Source organism: Parasteatoda tepidariorum, chromosome 1, assembly GCF_982258835.1.
Source record: "Parasteatoda tepidariorum strain Cologne lab strain chromosome 1, Ptep-v5.0, whole genome shotgun sequence".
NCBI classification, from domain to species: Eukaryota; Metazoa; Arthropoda; class Arachnida; order Araneae; family Theridiidae; genus Parasteatoda; species Parasteatoda tepidariorum.
The window spans coordinates 103,449,671-103,473,688 of NC_141755.1; the positions used below are offsets into that span (position 1 = coordinate 103,449,671).

General features: G+C 27.8%; 1 long non-coding RNA gene across 1 annotated transcript in view; it reads left to right on the forward strand.

Annotated features, from left to right (window-relative positions):
* Positions 1–24,018, forward strand: part of LOC147816660 (uncharacterized) — a 59,947-nt gene that overhangs the window by 30,393 nt on the left and 5,536 nt on the right. Inside the window, exons 7-10 of the long non-coding RNA XR_015435786.1 lie at positions 3,119–3,176; positions 11,082–11,219; positions 12,731–12,787; positions 23,107–23,165. This is a non-coding gene — a long non-coding RNA (uncharacterized LOC147816660). The remainder of the gene's footprint in view (positions 1–3,118; positions 3,177–11,081; positions 11,220–12,730; positions 12,788–23,106; positions 23,166–24,018) is intronic.

Genomic DNA, 24,018 nt, shown 5'->3' on the forward strand with positions numbered 1-24,018 from the left:
CACAGAATAAAGCTGCAAGTTGGAAGTATACTGCAAAGTATGATTAAGTGAAAGATAGTAGAAAGTAGTTTGGTAAATATAATATAGCAGAATAATGAAGTATAAAGTCAAAATATTAAGTAAACTAAGCATAAAAAAATTCTAGAAAAGTAGAAAGCGAAGACTAAATGAAAGCGTAAATATATAGTAAAGAAAAAATGCTAATAAGATGAAGCGTAATGTAAAAAATGTAAACAATAAAGCTAATGCGTGTAAAGTCAAGCAAAAGTATAAAGAAAGGTGTAAAATATAAATCACAGAGTAAATTTATGTGTTAAATTGTTAGCTACGTGAAACATAGTATAAAGTAAATTATTCTGTAATTTAAAGTATAAAGTAACGTGTAACGTGTAAAGTAACGCCTTTAAGTTACGTTTGCCATTAAAGCAGAAAGTAAAATAAAAAGTTAAGCGTAAAAAATAAAGTTGAGTATTAAGCAGAAAATGTTGTGGGTAAAATATACAGAAGTGTGTAAAATATAAATTAACGATATAAAAAAGTATAGTTAAAAGGGTTTCTAAAATGTATGTCAAATTAGGTAAAAAGTGTATTAGTTAAAGCGTGTAAAAAATTGTGAAATATAATGTAAAATAAGTTAAGTAGACACTAATGAGATAAGACCGTGAAATGGGCGATGGTCCATACAGTAAAACCTACTGAAAAACAAATATAAAACCTTATAATAAAAATTTATACAGAGTGGAGTGGAGGTTAATTAAGATTATTTAGTGACAGCAGGTCTTTGAGTGATGTTTTAATTACTTCATTAATGATCATCTTTCATCCTTTACTTACAAATATTTGTTGCTCGGTTATACTATCGAAGTCTTTTCGGAGTGTTCGGAAGCGTGTACATTTATATAATAAGTGACTAATGGTTTGGATTTCATTGCAATTGGAGCATTTATCGTCTTTTTGAAAAAAGTTTCTTTGATACATACCGAACACTCAGTGCCCCGTTAAAAATTGATTGTAATAAAAGTTTGTCTGCAGTCTAGTAACCGATGGTGTTTTTATAAATTTGTAAGTTTGCCTGCCTTTTTCGCTAACCCTCCACTCCCCTGCCCATTTTGTAAGAATAATTCTTCTAATTTCGGTTTTTGCTTGTTTTGAGGTCCCCAGACATTGGAGATCTACCGTAGCCGAACTAATGGCGCTTTTTGCCGACCATATCTGCGTCCTCGTTGCCCTGGATACCCACATGGTATTTAACCCAATTTAACTTTATGTTAAGATTCCAATGTTTCTTTGATGAGGTTTGATGTAGGTTCCGGGTCAGCCAGGGCTTGGAGCGACGAGAGGGAATCTGAGTAGATGGTAGCCTCTTCTATGGCATTAAGATTTAACCATTGTAGCACTGAGTTGATGCAGCACCTCCTAGATAAGAGCAGGCTTTAGCACGAGTTACCATAAATATCCTTTAGTAGTCCAAACGTAATGACATCTTTCTTATTTTTCATCTACTGCGCAGTTAACTTCGTTAGATCGGACTACTAAATTGATCCGTGCTGAGGCCTTCCATCTTCTAGGAGGTGTTGGTTGATGGCTTATTGAGTCTTTTCGATTATAAATGGCATATGATCCAAATTAAAAGTTTAGTTAAATCATGAATTAAAGCGAAAATTAAAAATTAAATTAGAGAATAAGTATACTAAAAAATAAAGTAAAAGAGTAAAATAAGAAGTAGGAAGTGTTAAGCAAAATTAAGATATTAAGTAAAGAAAAAATTAAATTAAAAAATAAAGGTCAAGTTTAGAAGTAAAGCGTAGAGTAAAAGACGAAAAGTTAATAATAGTAGAAAATATAGTGTAAAGTGTTAAATAAAAAGTATAATATAATGTAACGCATGAAATAATGTAAGGCGTAAAATGATAGCGCCACATGTAAAGCAAAGCTTAAAGAAGTTTTAATGCATATATATATATATATATATATATATATATATATATATATATATATATATATATATATATATATATATATATATATATATATATATATATATATATATATATATATATATATATATATCACCAGGTCTGCAGATAAGGTAAAATATTTTAATGTAATACTTTTTAATTATTTTAAAAAGATCCTTCTCTGAAATGTTTACCTCCCTTTTTATAAGTAAAAGTAGCTGAGATAAAAATCGTCCAGTAACCGTTAAAACGTTACTAAAGTTAATAATATTGGATGAACAATTAATACAATATAAACGTATTAACTGCAATTTTTTCTAGGATTAAAATTTTTGAGTCTGCTATTAAAAATTAAGATTTAACTATCTTCATTTACGAATGAAGTGAAATTAGTTCTAAATTTCTAATTTTGATTATTCATTAAAATTAAAAAGTAATTATGCATTTCTAAATTTAATGATTAAAATGCTTGATTTCTTTATAAATTTCTTCATAATTAACAACAAATATTTTAGACATCCTAAAACGGAAATATTTATGTTTACATGAGGTCGTTCAAATAAAGCCTTTATTTTTCGTTTTAGTCTCCCTTTCTCATCAAGAATAAGCAAATCACATCCTCTGCTTACATAAGAAAGTAACAACACACCTCTTTGCTCTAAATTTAACTTTTCCTGAAGTAACCTAATTTTAGAATTTCATTTAAATAAATAATGTAAGTCGTCAAAAAGAACGTCTGTGTTTTAATTCATTCTATACAATTTTGAGAAGAATCTTTTTAAATAATCTTTGCTGTTTTTCTAAAAATGGCTAAAATTTTTGAACTCTGAAACACATAAAAAAAAATTTTGAACTCTGAAACACATAAAAAAAATTTTTGACCAAATTTTTTCTTTCTCCAAAATTTAATTTAAAATTTTTTCAAGCGCAGTTTTTTCCAAATTTTAATTTTTTTTTTTAAAAAAAGAACAACTTGAAATTATTATAGGAAATGACTTGCGTAAGCATTGCTCGCATCCTGCCAGCCCCTTGTCAACAAATATAAGAAAATTCAAAAACCTCATCCCCCTTATGTCCTTAAGTAATATTTGAACGGCCCCTATTATCGTGTTGCAAAGATATTTATGTAATTTTAATCAATAATGTGGTATTTTTTTCAGCTTTCAAAATGTTTGGGAAACATTAATCCAACCAAGAGAAATCATAGTTTTTTTTAAGGTAAGTCATAGGATTTAATAATCTTCGTGTGTTCCTTAAATGAAAATGCATTCAAGAATTAGCCTAAACATTATATTTGTCAAAAACTCTAACAATAAAATAATCGTTTTCATCAAAACGGTTTGACACCTTCTGATTAGGTTAAAAACCGCTTTTCTTCCGCGATACGAATTAATGGAAATGATTAATTTATCTTCTGCAAGCGTTCAAAATCTTGACGTAGACTGGCAAAAAAATTGATTGAAATTTATTTAATGAATTATAGGGAACAATGTTAACTATCACGTCCTGATAGAAAACGGTGTTTTCTAATAACGGAAATAAAACCATCTGGAACTGAATCCTTTGTAGCAAAAGTAAATAAATGTTTACTGCAATATCTCAAGTAAGGTGCATTATCCAGTTAAAATAGTTTATGGGTAAATCTCAAAATTTAAAAACTTAAATTTGTTGAACTTAAGGTAAACCTTGTTCATTCTTGCTATGGAAGTGTTCTACTGTGGAGAATAAGTGTACTAAAAATAAAGTAAAAGAGTAAAATAAGAAGAATGAAGTGTTAAGCAAAATTAAGATATAAAGTAAAGAAAAAATTAAATTAAAAAATAAAGGTCAAGTTTAAAAGTAAAGCATAGTGTAAAAGGCGGAAAGTTAATACATAATAGTAGAAAATATAGTGTAAAGTGTTAAATAATAAGTAAAATATAATGTAACGCATGAAATAATGTAAGGCGTAAAATGTTAGCGTCATGTGTAAAGTAAAGCGTAAAGAAGTTTTAAATAAAAAAAGAGAGTGGAGCATAAAGTAAAAAGGGTATAAAGCGTGCAAAATATAGATATATATATATTATGTAAAAAATAAAGAGTGGAGTGTAAAGTAATGGATAAAGTAGAAAGTATCATGAAATTTAAAATATAGTAAAAAGAATGAGTAAAGTGCGCGTCAAAATGCATTTCGAAAGTAAACTAATAACTAAAATAAAAAGTATAGTCAAATCTGAAACAAAATTCGTGTAAAGTAAACCGCATATTATGAAGTAGATAGTAAAGAAAAATGTAGTAGAAAATAAATTGTTGTGTAAATTAAATTATGCAGCAAACATGTATATATTAAGCTTAAATTAACGCGTAAAATGTTAGGTGTAAAGAGTAAAATATAAAATGAAAAAAAAGCTAAAGCAAATAGTTAGAAGGTAAAGTAAATTGAAGCGTCAAATATGAAGTAAAGCGTAAAACATGAAGTAAAAAATGTAAAGAATAAAAAAAATAGTCAATATAAATATAGCACAAAGTTATTAGTAAAATGAGGAATATATTATAATAGAAAGAAAAGCGTTTAGTATGCAGTCAAGTTTAAAGAGAAAAACATAAAATATTGTATAAATTAAAACGTTAATTATTGTATAAGGTAAAGTGACACGTGACGTATAAAGTGAAGTATGCAGTATATCATCAAACTTATTGTTAAGTATGAAATCAAGAGTAATATATAAAGTAAAAAGCACTGTGTAGTAAAATATAAAATAAAAAGCGAAGTATTTTATAGAATAATTTAAAGCTTAACATTTCAAATAAAACGTAAAATAAGAAATTAGCGAAGTAAAAAGGAAAAGTAAAGCATAAAATATGAAGTGAAGAATAAAGTTAAGAGTGGTAAAATGCAAAGTATAAAAAAAAAATTAAGTAAAGCGGAAAGTCAGAAGTATAGCAGAAAGTATAATCAAATGTAAAATGTAGTGAAAAGTAAAATGTGTAGTGAAAAAGATATCTAAATATATCAATAAATTATAAAGTGAAATTGTCAAGTAAACTAAGCATAAAGTAATGTTTCAAGTAAAGTATAATATTAAGTATAAACTGAAGGGTAAAATGTTTAATACAGAAAAAGCGCATGAGATAAAACGTAACGTAAAAATTGTAAACTAAAAAACTAAAGAGTATAGTAAAATATAAAATAAAAGCGTAAAAAAAGTCGCAAATAATAAAGGAAGAGCGTAAAAAAGGCGCACATTATAAAGTAATATGCATATAAAGTTAAGCAGAAAATTAAACATATTAGAGAAAAAAAAATTATGTTAAGTAAATACGTAAATTAAACTTTAAAAATACGTAAAATATAAAGTGTCAAGTTAAGAATAAAATATTAAGTAAAGGAAAAGTGTGAAACAAAGCAATTAAAAAGTTTAAAAAATATAGAGCGTAAAATAGGGTAAGGTGTGAAATACAAAGTTAAGTGTAAAACATAATGCTTAAACTGAAGTATAAAGAATGTAAAGTATGAGATATAAAGTACCTAAAAAAGTGTATTAATAAAAGCATAAAACGCGTAAAAAAGCAAATGCGTAAAAGAAATTTCTAGAAAAATAAAGTAAATGATATAGTATTCCACGGATGCCCCCTGACGGGAGCGCGGGACGGGGTGAAGCTTTGATATAGTATGCTTTAATTTACACCCTTTTTTTTTTATAACTAATGGGGAAAAGTAAAAGAAAAGAAAAGTAACGCATAAAGTGTGGAGTGAAGCAAGACAGCATAATGAGCGTAAAAGCGTTAAAGTAACAAATTAGAAAACTAAACAAGAAAAAGTAACGCATAAGAAATGTAACCCGTATTTTACAATAATATAAAAAGAACGTGTATGCCGTGTAATTCATAAGAAAGGAATGCGTTACATTTGCGCGGTACATTTTTCTTTATAAAACAAATTTTTGTTTTTAAATGCACAAAATATAATATTGCTTGAGAGAAAAAATAATTCTTAAAAAAAATTAGTAAAATTAACGCGTAAGAAATTAAAACGTGTAAAAGTGTAAAGGTAGCAAATGTAAACGCAAGAATGTAACTCATAATAAGAAGTAACTCTTAATTTACAACATCGTGTAAAAGGAACTCGTAGCAACGAAAAAAAAATGCATAGGAAAAGTAACGCGTGAAATATAAATGCGAATAAGAGTAACGTGTGCAAAAATTAACTCGCGAAATTAATGCATAAGGAAATAAATGTAATGCATAAGAATAAAAATTAACTCTCGAAGAAAATTGAAATAGAAAGTGAAATATGGGTAAATTGAGCATGAAGAGAAGTAAAGCGTATAAATGATCAAAATTGCGTAAAAGTAAAGCTTAAAAATATACACGAAAAAGTAATGCGTAAGGTAAATATATGTCGAAAATGTAATGCATAAGGTTTGGCGGAAATAATTTGAATAAGAAAAGAAAACTCTCAAAGGTAACTCAGTAAGAGAAGTAACGAGTGAAATATAATAACGTGTAAAGAAAATCATAAGAAAAGTGACACATAAAAGTAGCGAATTAGAAAAGTTTTACAAAATTAAGTTTGCCGAAAAGAATGAAAACTGCAGCACAAGAAAATTAAAAATAAGTCATAAAAAAGTGATCCCGTGAACTGTAAAGAATAAAGAAAAATTAACGCCTAAATACAGCTATAATGTTACAGTTTATAACACACAAAAAATTAATAAAATATTCCGTGCGCGAAATAAAATATGTGTAGAAGTTAAAATAACTCGTAGGAAAAGTAAAATTACACGGGACGAAAAGTAACGCATAAAGATAGTAAAGCATAGTATCTCTCAAAACACTGAACGCAAAAAAAAAAAAAAAAAAAAAAATTGAAAGTAATTTGCAAGAAAAGTAAATGTGTTAACGAAACACATAAAGCATTACACACAAAAGTAGAGAATAAAATAATATGTGTGTGAAAATTAAAGCAGAAAATAAATAAAGCATGATAAAAGTAAACGTGTTAAAGTATCACATGAAATATAAATAAACTAAAACGTAAAATTAACACATAAGAAAAATGCTAAAAAATAAATGCAAGAAAATAAAGTAAGTGCATAAATGTAAAATATAGATAAAAGTAAGCATAATACTTAAAGTAACATGCTTAAGAAATACTTAAAGCAAAAGCAACGCATTAAAAATAAAACGCACAAAAAATAAAAGCAACGCTAGAAATATAACAATATGAAAGTGTAACGCGTGCGAAAATTAACGCATAAAATTAATACATAACCAAAAGACAAATATAATCATAAATATAAAAAGTAACGCATAAATAAAAGTAGGGTATAAAATAAAATGTGGGTAAACTGAAGCATACGGAAAAGTAAAGCTTTAAAATGGTGAAAAAATTCATTGCCGCCTAAATATAATGCGTAAAAATATGCATGAAACTGTAATGCACAAAAAAAAACGCATTAAGAAAATCTAAGAAGGTTTCGCTGAACGAATCAAAACTACACTGGTTATCATAAATTAAGGAAAAATCACAAAAATAGCGATAACTCTTTCAAAAGTAAGCCAAACCGTGCAAAATTTGCATATGTTGTCCACTAAGAGTAGCTGAGTAAAATTGCAATATGCAAATTAGTGGCGCTGCACTCGGCTTACGTCATCTGCCTGGAGCATAAAAGTCCAAGTTTGAGAGAAAGCACACAAATTTTACTGTGATTGCGACATTGAAAATCTGAGATAGCCAATTCGTAATAATGACCTCTAGGCATCATTTGCCTGAAGAACTACGATGGAGAGCCATCGGGAGACTAGAGGCAGGGCAGAGTCAATCAGAAGTGGCCAGATGGCTAAATGTGAGTCCATCTGTGGTTCATAGACTTTGGAGGCAATTTCAAACCACAGATTCGGCATCTAGGAGGTTCAGTCAAGGACGGCCAACTGTTACGACCAGTGCCGATGACCGATATTTGACATTAAGTGCACGCAGGAATAGAACCGCTACTCCGACACATCTTAGATCCTCTCTTGCTGCAGCCACCGGAAGGTTGGTGTCAACGTCAACTGTGCGCAGAAGGCTCCACGAAGGTGGTCTGTATGCGAGACGACCAGCCATTTGCGTGCCGCTCACATCACGCCATAGGAGAGACCGTTTGCAGTGGGCCCGACAACATGTCCACTGGACGTCAGATCAATGGAGGCCTGTTCTCTTTACGGATGAGTCCAGGTTTAGTCTAGAAAGTGACAGTAGACGTTATTTGATATGGAGCGAACCTGGGACCCGTTATCATCCATCAAACATCCGTGAAAGAGATGCATACGGAAGAGGCAGTGTCTGTGTTTGGGGGGGCATATCCTTAGGAGGGCGCACATACCTCCATGTCTTTCCAAGGGGAACCGTGAATGCTCAGGTTTATCGAGACAACATCCTTGATGCTTATGTGCGCCCATATGCCGGGGCAATTGGTGATTGCTTCCTGTTACAGGACGATAATGCAAGACCACACAGAGCTCGCATTGTTGATGATTATCTTCAACAGGAAACAATTACTCGCATGGAGTGGCCAGCTCGATCCCCGGACTTGAATCCTATCGAGCACGTTTGGGATGCTCTAGGGAGGCGTGTATCTGCCATCAATCCGCCCCCTCAGACCCTTGCCACGCTTGCAACTGCTTTACAAGAGCAATGGCTCTCACTTCCTATTGAACTGATAGACCGCATAATTGAAAGCATCACACATCGCTGTTTGTGCTGTATTGCTTCTAGAGGCAATCATATTCCATATTAAAGGTACTTTTTCTATTGCAAACCGATACTTCCAATTTGTTTATTTTATACATGTGCTAATTTCTATACTACTATTAATGTCTGATAATTTCTTTTTATGTTGTTTAATACCTTACTATGTGTTGTATATTGTGGGTAAGTTTCATAAAATTCCATGTGTAATTTCTTGAGTTATCGCGATTTTTGTGAATTTTCCTTAATTTATGATAACCAGTGTACTATACAAGAAAAGTAAAAGTAACACATTAAAAAGCAATCGTGTAAAATTTAAAGAAAACTAACACATAAAATATAATGGATAAATAAATCAAGAGAAAAGAAAGGTAAGATTGATAATAAGAAAGCCTAAAAAAATAAGTAAAACAACCGAATTATAAAGGTAAAAGCGTAACTAGTGAATAAGAAAAGCAAATGCGAAAATGTAACGCATAAAAAAATGTTACGTGTAATTTAATATAACGTATAAAAATCGTGCAAACGTAAGGCGTAAAATAAAATATTTCGCGAAGTAAAAATGTAAAAGAAAATTGATCGAGTAAATGCAACGCATAAGTAAAGTGAAGCAAAAGAACAGTTAAGTGTAAAGTATAGTATAAAGAGTTTATTTTAAGCATGAGGGAAAGTAAAGCGTAAATATAGCACATAAGAAAAGTGAACGTCCGAAGAAACGTATAAAAGGCGAACGAATGAATGAAAAGTATTGCAAAATAAAAATTATAACGTAAAACAGAATTAAAGGTGTAAAATATAATAATGTAAAACTTGAACGATAAAGTAAAGAATTGTAACGTCACATATAAAGTAAATTGTAAAATAAGAAGTTTGAGAAGTAAAATTAAAGCTAAGAGTAAAATAAGAAGTGAAGCCTAAAGTAAAAAAGGATTAAGCGCGAAGCAAAAAAATTACTTTATTAAGCACAGAATAAAGCTTAAAGTCGGAAGTATAGTTTGGTCAATATAATATAGCAGAATAATGAAGTATAAAGTCAAAGCGTCAAGTAAACTAAGCGCAAAAAAAAGTTTGAAGAAAAGTCGAATGTGAAGCATAAATTAAAGCGAAAATGTACAGTAAAGAAAAAAAAGCGAATAAGATGAAACGCAACGTAAAAAGCATAAACAAGAACTAAAGCGTATAGTAGAATGTAAAGTCAAGCAAAAGTATAAAGAAAGTCATACAATATGAAGTACAGCGTAAATTTATATATGTGTTAAATTGTAAGCAGAGTGAAACATAGTATAAAGTAAATTATACTGTAATTTAAAGTATAAATGAAGAAAGTAGATCAAAAGTAAAAGAAACACGTAACGAAATCAATGCACAAAGAAAAGTAACTCGTTAAACAGAAATATTTCTTATAACACATAAGTCACTAATAAGTATTACACGTAGATAAAACGCTTGAAGAACAGTACCGCATAAAATATAGCGTCTAAAATCAAGCGTTAAAATACGCGTATATTCGGTAAATGTTACGAGTCAAAAAAAATTTCGATTAGAATATAACGTGTAAAAGAAACACATAAGAAAAATAACGCTTATATAAAATAAACGCATTAAAGTGAAAGAAAGCGTAAAGTATAGTGTAACACAACACATGAAAGTAAACTATAAAAGCCGCGTATAAGTAAAAGTAATACAAAAATGCAATGCATATAACGATTAAAAGTGAAGCACAAGAAAAACAAACGTGAAAAAGTAACACATAAGTAAAGTCCATGTAATGCATTATATAAAAGTAATACATAAAATATCGCAATAAATTTATTATCGAATTAAAGTTACGCATAAAAGATTAAATGCGTAAGCGCTGCGGATAAATCAATATAAAGTAAAATGTATGTAAATTAACACATCAATAAAAATAAACCGCAAAATAGATGCATGAAAGTAAACGCATAAAAGAACCGTATTAGTAAGATAAAAAAAGTAAAATTATAAAAAGTAAATTCTTTGACACGTAACATAAGTTGTTCCACGTATAAAAATAGTGCATAAAAGTAACGACTTAAAAAAAGTAACGCACTAAACGGGTAAAGGAAACACTTATAAAAGTAATGCGTAAAACTTACTTACGCAGAAAAAAAGTAGATGCGCAAAAGTTCATGTCTTTTTTTTTTTTTTTTTTTTTAATGGTGGTATTTTCCTATTGAGCTTGTTTTACAGTGTTTAATTTATTAAAACCGTTTTTACTATTATGTGTTCCTGTTCATTTTCTTCCTATCGTTTGTTTTTGAATGCTTCTTGCATTTTATTTTAATTTTGAAACATTTAAATTTTCTAAGACTGCTTTCTATCTTTTGCGAAATTAATGATATTTAACAAACTATGCTATTTTTTTAATACAACATGTTTTCGTTTTTTAGGATAATTTTGCATAGCACTAGGATAGATAAGGGTCCGTTTGGATGATTCAGTCACGGTTAATTGATGTAGAACTGCCGAACTTATTTGGAAGCGGATTTATAAAATTAAAAAAGTTTCTGAGATTTGAAGATTTTGCTGTAAGTAAAATATATTTGTTTCTTCTCATTTTTTCGATAACTGCACTTTTCAACACTTTATGTTAAAAATTAAATGTTGATAATATTGGCACTTAGAAACAATATATATATATGCATGCTAAGTGCAAATATTATCAACATTTAATGTTGAGTGTTGAAAAGATAGCCCTTCAAAAGAAGAGGGAAAAAAAATTCGGTTTTAAAGATAAATACTATATTCCAAAAAAGTTTGCAAATATCGACGTGGTCGTTTGGTTTATATTTTCGCTGGATTTTATATTGGGAAAGTGAGCAATAAATTTTAGTTTAATATTTTTAAAATAAAGCTGTTAAAACGTGAAACTTTCTTTTAAATTTTTTTTCAAAGCAACGTGGTTTCGAAAAATATTTTACAGCTGAAAATATTAATTATATGATTGCAATATTAAAATGTTCAGTGTATTCACCACTGAACCAAGGCAGCAAATGTGGTAAAATATTTTAATTTGATAATTTTAAATAGAACCTTTTCTAAAATGCTTGGCTCCCTTATTATAGATAAAAGTAGCTGGGATGAAAATCGTGCAGACACTATTCAAACATTTCTTAAGTTAATAATATTGGATAAGCAATTAATACAATATAAACTTCTTAACTGCAATCTTTTCTGGTATTAAAATTTCTGAGTCTGCTATTTACCATTCAGATTTAACTCTCTTCATTTACGAATGAAAAGAAAACAATTATAAATTTCTAATTTTGATTATTCCTTAAAATTCAAAATTAATTATGCATTTCTAGATGTAATGATTTAAATGCTTGATTTCTTTATAAATCTCTTCATAATAAACAACAAATATTTTAAACATCCAACATCTTTACAAATAACTTAAAACTCCTGAAACGGAAACATTTCTATTGATATGGAATCGTTCAAATAAAGCCTGTTTTTCAGTTTTAGTCTTCCTCTCTCTCCTTGTCAGCAAGAATAAGCAAATCGCATCGTCTGCTTACGTAAGAAAGTAACAACGCACTAACTTGTTCTACTTTTTAACTTTTCTCGAAGTAATTTAATTTTAGAATTTCATTTAATTAAATAATAGTAGATAAAAAGTATAGTAAATCAAAAAATAGTAGATATTTCAATTATTTTTTTAAAATATTGAAAAGAACATTTTAAAAGAATATTTTTTTTTTTCAATTGGCTAAACTTCGTAAAATCTGAAACACATAAAAACAATTTTTGTCCAAAATTTTCCCTTCTCCAAAATTTTATTTGAAATTGTTTCAAGTGTAATTTTCTCCAAATTATAATTTTTTCTTTTAAAAAATCAACTTGAAATTATTATGTGACTTAAATGACATACGTAAGTATTGCTTCCATCCTGCCTGCCCCTCGCCAACAATTATAAGCAAATTAAAAAATCTCATCCCCACTATGACCTTAAGTAATGTTGGAACGGTTTGAGTAATGTTTATCGTGTTGCAAAAATATTTATTTAATTTTAATCAATATGTGGTATTTTTTTCAGCTTTCGAAATCTTTATGAAACATAAATCCAACCAAGAGGCGTCATAGTTTTTTAAAGGTAAGTCATATAAACACTCAAAGGATTTAATAATCACCCTATTCATGTTAATCAGCATTTATATAAATTACGCGAATTAAGAATTTATATATAAATTATATATAAATTACGCGAATTAAGAATTTATATAAAAGCGCAAAATATATAAAATAAAAAGCGAAAATGAAAATACATTCAAGAATTAGTGTAAATATTATATTTGTCGAAAGCTCAAGCAATAAAATAATCGTTTTCGTTCATAACTGTTCGACACTTTCTAATTAGGGTAAAACAAACTCTTCCTTTAACAAAAGGTTTTTATAAGGGGTGAAAATTCTCGATACAAAATAAATTGAAACGATTAATTTAAAACTTAAATTTGCTGAACTACAGGTAATCCTTGTTTATTCTGCTAAGGTCCTAAAATACGGTAAAAATAAAATTATATATTGTAAAATAAACTCATTAATGTTTTTGTTCATAAACAGTTATGTCGATTTTGCTTTGTCATAACTTCTTTTTTTACTTAAAAAAATTCAATTAACGAATTAAAGATATAAATGTTTCATTAAATCGTTCTGATAATAAAGGGGGGTATTATCCAAATTAAAGGTGTATTTAAGCATAAAATAAAATTTAGAAAAATTAAAATTTTGTAGAGTAATGCATTGAATATAAAGTTAAGCAAAGTGTAAAATTTAAAAAAAAAACCTATATGTTGTGTAAAGCGCAAAATATATAAAATAAAAAGTGAAATATTTAATTAAGAAATTTGAAAAATAAAAAAAAAGCGTAAAACAAAAATTAGAATTATATTAGAGAATAAGTGTGGTGCAAAGTTAAGTATCAGTTAAAGTAAAAGCGTAAAGTAAACTAAGCATAAATATTAGTGTTACGCTAAGAGAAAGATATAAAGTAAAGAAAAAATTAAATTAAAAAATAAAGTCAAGCGTAAAGTATAAAAGTTTAAAGAGTAAAGAATAGTAGAAAATATAATGTAAAGTGTTAAATAAAAAGTAAAATGTTAGCGTCGCATGTAAAGTAAAGCGTAAAGAAGTTTTGCAGCAAAAAAAGAGTGGAGCTTAATGTACAGTAATATAGTAAAAAGAAAAAGTAAAGTGCACGTCGAAGTACTTTTCAAAAGTAAAGCAATAACTAAAGTAAACTAATTGCTAAAGTAAAAGTTATAGCCAAATTTGAAACAAAATGCGCGTAAAGTCGAAAGTATCGTAAAGTAAACCTATAAAGTAGATAATAAAGAAAAATATAGTAGAAAATAAATTGTAGTTTAAATTGAATTATAAAGTGAATGTGAAGTGAATTAAGCTAATTAACGCTTAAAATCTAAAGTGGTAAGTAAAGAGTAAAATACAAAATGAAAAAAAAAGGTAAAGCAAAAAGTTAGAAGGTAAAGTAAATTACAGTGTCAAATATAAAGTAAAGCGTAAAACGTACAGTAAAAAAACGTGTACTGACAAAAGTGTAATGAATAAAAATCAGTTAATATAAATGTAGCAGAACGTTATATTTAAATAAAGTATAAATAATAACAGAAAGAAAAGTGTTTAATATGAAGACAAGCTTAAAGAAAAATAATTTAATATTGTGTTAATTAAAAAGCTGATTATTGTTTAAGGTAAAATGAAACGTGGCTTTAAACTAAGCTTTAAAAAAACATTAAATATAAAGTAAAAAGTAAAGAAAAATAAGTAGTTAAAGTTAAACAAAGTAAAGTGAAAGGTAAAAAAAAAAGTAACTAAAGCAAAAAGCATAAAATTAAAATAAAGCGGAAAATTTTGAACAAAGTTTAAAATATATAATTATAAAAATTAAAATATAAAAGTGTAGAGAGAAAAATATAAAGTATAGTGTAAAGTTATAGTAAAGCGTAAAATCTAAAGTAGAGTATAGCAAAATGCGTTTCAAGAAAAGTGAAATATGTATAAAATAAGGTAAAAAGTGAATTAAAGTCTAAAATAAGAAAAAATTGTAGAGGATATGGTTAAATAACAAGTTAAGCTCTACTTAAAGTATATAAAAATGAATGATATTAAGATTAAAGTAAAGTTAAGAGAAAAGCCTAAATTAAATGTGTGTAAAAAAGGATATTTTAATGTCATTTGAAGTAAATAAAATATAGTATGTAAATAAAATATTGTGTATAGAAAACTAAACATATCTCAAACAAAACTAAATATAGTATAAAGAAAACTAAAGAGCAAAATATAAAATAACGCATTTGGAAAGTAAAACTACATGATATGAAAAACAACGCGTAAAAGATGGTAACTTGGAAAGCAGAGTATGTAATAAAACTACTAAAGTATGTACGATAAGTACGTAACACTAAAAAGTGTAATGATGTGTAAAAATGTAATAAAAAAATTATCTGTGTAAACTAAAGCATAAAGTAAAATAATGTGAGAAAGTAAAATTATTGCGTAAAAATGAAAACTTGTAAAACAAATATAAAATAGTAACGAGTCTTAAAGCATAAAGAAAAGTAACGCTTAAATGGTGAAGTAACACATAAGAAAAGAAAACGCGTTAAATATAGAAAAGCCTAAAGTAGAGGCGCAGAGCAACACGTAAAAATAAATGTAAGGCATAACGAAAAGCTACCTTCATAAATCGCAAAAGTAAATAAAATTCAGGCGTAAAGAAAAAGTAAAACATAAAAAAATACGTTGTATAATTTAAGAAAAAAAACTCCTACATGTAAAGTATAAAGAAAAAAAATTTAAAAGTAACGCGTAAAAGTAGAACTAGCGTATGTATAAAGTAAACGCATAAGATATAACGCGTGAAAGTAGTTGAAACTCGTAAGAAATGTAAATGTGTAAAAGAAAAGTTAACGATAAAGTAGCGTATAAAAAAGTAAATGAGTTAAAGTAACGCATAAAAAGTGATTGCATAAAAGAATAAGAGAAGTTAATCATAAAGAAATCTAACGCATAAAATATATTAACGAGTAGAAGTAACCAATAAGTAGAACTGACTCGTAAAATTTCATAAGCGTAAAATTAAGAAGACAAAGTAATTGATAAGAAAAATAAAATGCTTAAGAAATATAGCATAAAATATGCGCATAATAAAAGTAGATGCGTAAAAGTAACGTATTAAGAAAAGTATTCGCTTAGAAGTAACAAATAAAGAAATGTGTCGAGTAATAGGCATAAAAATCCTGAACACGTTCAAGTTGCCAGTAAGAAAAATAGAGAATGAAGAAAAATAACGCTTAATATACATACCCTCCAACTGCTACGGAATTTCCGTAGTTTCAGAAATCTTTTTTTCAGACGGTAGCAAAATTAATGTCTTAATATTTAAAAAAAAATCATTTTAGCGTAACTTGTCCACTATTACTTATAAAAGTGCAGGCCATATGGCTAGATTCTTAAGTTCTGATAAAAGTTTTGTGAGAGATCCATTTGCTTTAAAAATTTCTACTTTGGTTCGCTACCACTAGAAAGAATTATTTTCAAAATCCTCATAAGTTGGAGGGTATGAATATATGATAGCATGTAAAAGCAATGCGTGAAAAAAAGCAAATCGTAATATATAATAACGAAAAAAAGTAAGGTATTCATAGAAATTATGCGCAAAAGCAACAAATAACCCATAAACGAATTAAATGCGTAAAGTAACTGCATAATAAAAGTTAAGGCGTAAAAATCATCACATAAAAATCAGGCATAAGAATAGTAAAGTGTCAAATATAAAGTATAGTAGTGCGTATTTTAAGCAAACGGAAAAAGCGTAAAAACGAATGAAACGCATTAAAAAGTAAACGCCTGAAAGTAACGCGCGAAAGAAAATCAAAGCATAAAAGATTATAAAGCTAAAATATATATTAATGCGAAAAAGTAAAAGTGATACGCAAGAAAAATAAACTCGTTAAACTAATACATCAGGAAAAGTAGAATATAAAATAAAAAGTATGTAAGCATAAAAGAAACGTCCTAGAATATTTGTAATTCATAATAAAAGTTATCATTTAAAGGTATCGCAAAAATAATTGTAAAAATCTGATTAATACCACATAAAGAAATATTACGCATAAAATATAAAAACGCATAAATTTAAATCGTAAAGTAAAAGTAACACATTTCAAAGTAAATGCTTAAATGTAACGTATAAAGAAAAGCAAATATAGCGCGAATAAAGTAAAAACGTAAAATATAATTGCACGTAAAAATAACACATACGAAAAGTAAGTGCATAAAAGTTATGTATAAGAAAGAAGAATGAGAAAAAGAAATGTAACCCATGAAATATAATAACGCGTAAAAATAGTGTACAACCTGCTTACGTCTGAAAGTTAAAATAACGCTTGCGAAAAGTAAAATGAGAAATAACGCTTGCGATAAGTAAACGCATAAATTAAAATTATTTAAAATAAAGCATAGTAAAAGTAACGGAGAAGAAACGAAAGAAAGGCTTGTTAAAGCAAAGCGTGAAAAAGTAATGCAAAAGAAAAAAATCCACAACAAAAGGAAATCATAAAATATAAAGTAATAATTGTGCAATTTAAATCGCAGAAAAATAATGCGTGAGGAATAATAAGTAAGGAGTAACGCATAGAAACAATGAAAAATAATAAGTAAGGAGTAACACATAAAAAAGTTGAGCGATATAAAAACGTGCAAGTGTAACTCATACATAGAACTAATGCATTAAAGAAACAAGTATAAGAAAAAGTAACACGTAAGCAAAATAAACGCGTGAAATTGCTGCATAATAAAAATAAATTCGTACATGTAAGAAAGGAAAAGCAAAAAAGCAACGCATAATGGAAAGTCACTCTTAATTTACAACAACGTATAAGAGGAACTCGTGTGCCACGCAAATAAAACGCATAAGAAAAGTAACGCGTGGAATTTAACTACGCGTAAAAGTAACATGTGCAAAAATTCGCTCGTGAAATTAATACATAAGTAAAGTAACGCATAAGGAAACAAAATGTAATGCATAAGAACAAAAATTAGCATTTAAAGGAAAGTAAAATATATGTGAATTGAGTATAAAGAGAAGCAAAGAGTAAAAATGATGCAAAAATTGCTTAAAAGTAACTTCTAAAAATATGCACCTAAAAGTAATGCATAAACAAAAAATTAAAGGAAGTTTTGACGAAAATAATGGAAAAAACTGTAAAGAGAATATTAACATGGGAGATAAGTAAATTCTCAAAGGCAACTTTGTAAGAAAAGTAAAGAGTAAAATATAACAACACGTAAAAGTCAAACATGAAAGGTGACACATAAAAGTAGCTAATTAGAAAAGTACCCGCGTTTTTTCTAAAGGAAGTTTGCCGGAAAGAATGAAAACTTCAGCACAAGTGAAGTAAAACTAAGTCAAAATAAAGTGATCATGTAAATTGTGAAGAATAAGTAGGGAAAATTTACCAATAAATAGATCTAATGAACTAAAAAAATTAACGCGTAAAATAGAAAAGAATCACGCAAAATAAAATATAATGTGTAAAAGTGAAAATAAGTCATAAGAAAAATAAAATGTCACGAAAAGTAACGTGCAAAGATAGACAGAGTAACTCATAACACACAAAGCAAAGAAGTAAAACGAATGCACAAGAAAAATGAGTTAAAGTAACATATAAAGAAAGGTAGAGAATAAAATATCAAATAATATGTGAGTGTAAATTAAAGCAGAAAAAAAAAAGAATGATAGAAGTATACGGTCAAAATATCACATAAAATATAAATAAATTAAAACGAAAAAGTAACACATAAAAAGAAAAGTTATGTATAAGTAAATTTATAAATGTAACGCATAAGAAACAAAACTCACAAATTTATACAAGAAAAGTTAGGCGCAGAAATATAACAACGTGTAAGTGTAGCGTGTGCAAAATATAACGCGTAAAATTAATGCAAAAGTAACGCATAAAGAAAAGTAGGGTATAAAATAATATGTGGGTATGCTGAAGCTTAAAGAAAAGTAATGCTTAATGATGCAAAAAAGTTATCGCCTGAATATATCTCGTAATATACGTGGAAATGCAATGCATAAAGAAAAAACTCGTTAAAAAAATATCGGAAAGTTTGGCGGAAATAACTATTGAACAAGAAAAGTATTAATAAGACATAAAAGAGCTCGTGTAATTTCCAAAAAATAACGAACGAATGCATAAACGGATCCAACCAATAAAATATAACGTTTAAAAATATCAAGAAAAAAGATAGGTAAAGCGTAAAAAAATAAATGTGTAAAAGCGTAGTAAAAAGAATAAGTGAAATGCACGTTAAAATGCGTTTAAAATGTAAACTGATAACTAAACTGAAAAATATAGTCAAATCTGAAACAAAATACGTGTAAAGTAGAACGTATTGTAAAATAAACCGCGTATTATAACGTAGATAGTAAAGAAAAATATAGTAGAAAGTAAATTATAGAGTAAATTAAATTATAAAGCGAATATGTAAAGTAAATTAAGCTTAAAATAACGCAGAAAATCAGTAAAAGATTTAAATAAAAAAAGATAAATATTTTGCCGAAATAGTAATGTAAATTAGAAGATAAAGCAATACACGAGAAATAAACTACAGAGGCAAATATGGAGAATGCTTAGAACATAAAATGTAACGCAAAGTATTAAATATAAATTGAAGAGTAAAATGTATAGCATAAAGTGAAACACAAGGTATAACTTAAAACCTGAAGTATTAAGTGAAGGGTTTAAAAATTTAACGTAGAGTATAAAATAAAGATTAAAGTAAATTATCCAGTAACATCAAGTAAAGTGTGAAGTAAACTAAAGCGTAACATATAAAATTATGTATTAAAGCTTAAATTAAAAATAGAATAATGTAAAGCGAAGCGTAAAACATGGTCGTAAAGAATGAAGTATAGTTAATAAAAATAAAGCAGAAAGTTGAATGTGATGTAAAGAATGAAGTAAAACGTGAACTACAAAGTAAAGCGTAAAATTAAAGGAAAAGTATTGTAACGTAACATATAAAGTAAAATAAGAAATTTGAGAAGTAAAAAATAAGAAGTGAAGACAAAATTATAAAAGGATTAAGCGCAAAATAAAAATAATTACTTTATTAACCACAGAATAAAGCTGCAATTGGAAGTATACTGCAAATTATGATTAAGTTAAAGATCGTAAAAAGTAGTTTGGTAAATATAATATAGCAGAATAATGAAGTATAAAGTCAAAATATCAAGTAAACTACGCATAAAAAAAATTCAAGAAAAGTAGAAAGCGAAGAATAAATTAAAGCGGAAATATATAAAGAAAAAAAGCTAATAAGATGAAACGTAACATAAAAAATGTAAACAATAAAGCTAATGCGTATAAAGAAAGGTGTAAAATATAATTCACAGAGTAAATTTATTTATGTGTTAAATTGTTAGCTAAGTGAAACATAGTATAAAGTAAATTATTCTGTAATTTAAAGTATAAAGTAAATACTTACGCTAAGCTTTAAGTAACGTGTACCATTAAGGCAGAACGTAAAATGGAAGGTAAAATAAAAAGTAAAGCGTGAAAAATAAAGTTGAGTATTAAGCAGAAAATGTTATGGGTAAAATATACAGAAGTGTGTAAAATATAAATTAAAGATATAAAAAAGTAAATTTAAAAGGGTTTCTAAAATGTATGTCAAATTAGGTAAAAAGTGTATTAGTTAAAGCGTGTAAAAAATTGTGAAATATAATGTAAAATAAGTTAAGTAGACACTAATGAGTTAAGACCAAAGTAAAGTATGTAATAAATTAAATGTGCGTCAAAAAAAGTAAATTATAATTTAATATTAAGTTAAGTATGAAGTTAACGAAAGCGTGAAACATAAAAAAATAAAAATCGATCCCAATTGAGATATTTAAACAAGTAAAATTCAGATAATAAAAGGTGTATAAGGATCAGGTTTAAAACAATAGTGAGTTTAAAAACAACAATGTAAAACAGGTGAACAATAAAAGTGAGAGAAGAGTTAAAACCCTAAAATGGCCGATGGTCCATACAGTAAAACCTACTGAAAAACAAATATAAAACCTTATAATAAAAATTTATACAGAGTGGAGTGGAGGTTAATTAAGATTATTAGTGACAGCAGGTCTTTGAGTGATGTTTTAATTACTTCATTAATGATCATCTTTCATCCTTTACGTACAAATATTTGTTGCTCGGTTATACTATCGAAGTCTTTTCGGAGTGTTCGGAAGCGTGTACATTTATATAATAAGTGACTAATGGTTTGGATTTCGTTGCAAATTGGGGCATTTATCGTCTTTTTGAAAAAAGTTTCTTTGATACATACCGAACACTCAGTGCCCCGTTAAAAATTGATTGTAATAAAAGTTTGTCTGCAGTGTAGTAACCGATAGTGTTTTTATAAATTTGTAAGTTTGCCTGCCTTTTTCGCTAACCCTCCACTCCTCTGCCCATTTTGTAAGAATAATTCTTCTAATTTCGGTTTTTGCTTGTTTTGGGGTCCCCAGACATTGGAGATCTACCGTAGCCGAACTAATGGCGCTTTTTGCCGGCCATATCTGCGTCCTCGTTGCCCTGGATACCCACATGGTCTTTAACCCAATTTAACTTTATGTTAAGATTCCAATGTTTCTTTGATGAGGTTTGATGTAGGTTCCGGGTCAGCTTAGGGCTTGGAGCGACGAGAGGGAATCTGAGTAGATGTCAGCCTCTTCTATGGCATTAAGAATTAACCATTGTAGCGCTGAGTTGATGCAGCACCTCCTAGATAAGAGCAGGCCTTAGCACGGGTTACTATAAATATTCTTTAGTAGTCCAAACGTAATGACATATTTCGTATTTTCAACTACTGAGCATCTTAGTACCTTTAACGAAATGACATCTTTCTTATTTTTCATCCACTGCGCAGTTAACTTCGCTAGATCGGACTACTAAATTGATCCGTGCTGAGGCCTTCCTCCTTCTAGGAGGTGTTGGTTGATGGCTTATTGAGTCGTTTCGATTATAAATGGCATATAATCCAAATTAAAAGTTTAGTTAAATCATAAATTAAAGCGAAAATTAAAAATTATATTAGAGAATAAGTATACTGAAAAATAAAGTAAAAGAGTAAAATAAGATGTGTTAAGCAAAATTAAGATTTAAAGTAAAGAAAAAATTAAATTAAAAAATAAAGGTCAAGTTTAGAAGTAAAGCGTAGTGTAAAAGACGAAAAGTAAATAATAGTAGAAAATATAGTGTAAAGTGTTAAATAAAAAGTATAATATAATGTAACGCATGAAATAATGTAAGGCGTAAAATGATAGCGCCACATGTAAAGCAAAGCTTAAAGAAGTTTTAATGCATATATATATATATATATATATATATCACCAGGTCTGCAGATAAGGTAAAATATTTTAATGTAATACTTTTTAATTATTTTAAATAGATCCTTCTCTGAAATGTTTACCTCCCTTTTTATAGGTAAAAGTAGCTAAGATAAAAATCGTCCAGAAACCGTTAAAACGTTACTAAAGTTAATAATATTGGATGAACAATTAATGCAATATAAACATATTAACTGCAATTTTTTCTAGGATTAAAATTTTTGAGTCTGCTATTAAAAATTAAGATTTAACTATCTTCATTTACGAATGATGTGAAATTAGTTATGAATTTCTAATTTTGATTATTCATTAAAATTAAAAAGTAATTATGCATTTCTAAATTTAATGATTAAAATGCTAGATTTCTTTATAAATTTCTTCATAATTAACAACAAATATTTTAGACATCCTAAAACGGAAATATTTATGTTTACATGAGGTCGTTCAAATAAAGCCTTTTTTTTTCGTTTTAGTCTCCCTTTCTCAGCAAGAATAAGCAAATCACATCCTCTGCTTACATAAGAAAGTAACAACACACCTCTTTGCTCTAATTTTAACTTTTCCTGAAGTAACCTAATTTTAGAATTTCGTTTAAATAAATAATGTAAGTCGTCAAAAAAAACGTCTGTGTTTTAATTCATTCTATACAATTTTGAGAAGAATATTTTTAAAGAATCTTTGCTGTTTTTCTAAAAATGGCTAAAATTTTTGAACTCTGAAACATATAAAAAAAAATTTTGACCAAATTTTTTCTTTTTCCAAAATTTAATTTAAAATTTTTAAATTTTTTTTCAAATTTTTATTATTTTTCTTTTAAAAGAACAGCTTGAAATTATTATAGGAAATGACTTGCGTAAGCATTGCTCGCATCCTGCCTGCCCCTTGTCAACAAATATAAGAAAATTCAAAAACCTCATCCCCGTTATGCCCTTAAGTAATATTTGAACGGCCTCTATTATCGTGTTGCAAAGATATTTATGTAATTTTAATCAATAATGTGGTATTTTTTTCAGCTTTCAAAATGTTTGGGAAACATTAATCCAACCAAGAGAAATCATAGTTTTTTTTTAAGGTAAGTCATAGGATTTAATAATCTTCGTGTGTTCCTTAAATGAAAATGCATTCAAGAATTAGCCTAAACATTATATTTGTCAAAAACTCTAACAATAAAATAATCGTTTTCATCAAAACGGTTTGACACCTTCTGATTAGGTTAAAAACCGCTTTTCTTCCGCGATACGAATTAATTGAAATGATTAATTTATCTTCTGCAAGCGTTCAAAATCTTGACGTAGACTGGCAAAAAATTTATTGAAATTTATTTAATGAATTATAGGGAACAATGTTAACTATCGCCTCCTGATAGAAAACGGTGTTTTCTAATAACGGAAATAAAACCATCTGGAACTGAATCCTTTTGTAGCAAAAGTAAATAAATGTTTACTGAAATATCTCAAGTAAGGTGCATTATCCAGTTAAAATAGTTTATGGGTAAATCTCAAAATTTAAAAACTTAAATTTGTTGAACTTAAGGTAAACCTTGTTCATTTTTGCTATGGAAGTGTTCTACTATGGAGAATAAGTGTACTAAAAATAAAGTAAAAGAGTAAATTAAGAAGTATGAAGTGTTAAGCAAAATTATTATATAAAGTAAAGAAAAAATTAAATTAAAAAATAAATGTCAAGTTTAAAAGTAAAGCGTTGTGTAAAAGGCGAAAAGTTAATAATAGTAGAAAGTATAGTGTAAAGTGTTAAATAATAAGTATAATATAATGTAACGCATGAAGTAATGTTAGCGTCACGTGTAAAGTAAAGCGTAAAGAAGTTTTAAATCAAAAAAAGGAGTGGAGCATAAAGTAAAAAGGGTATAAAGCGTGTAAAATATAGATATATATATATATTATGTAAGAAATAAAATAAAGAGT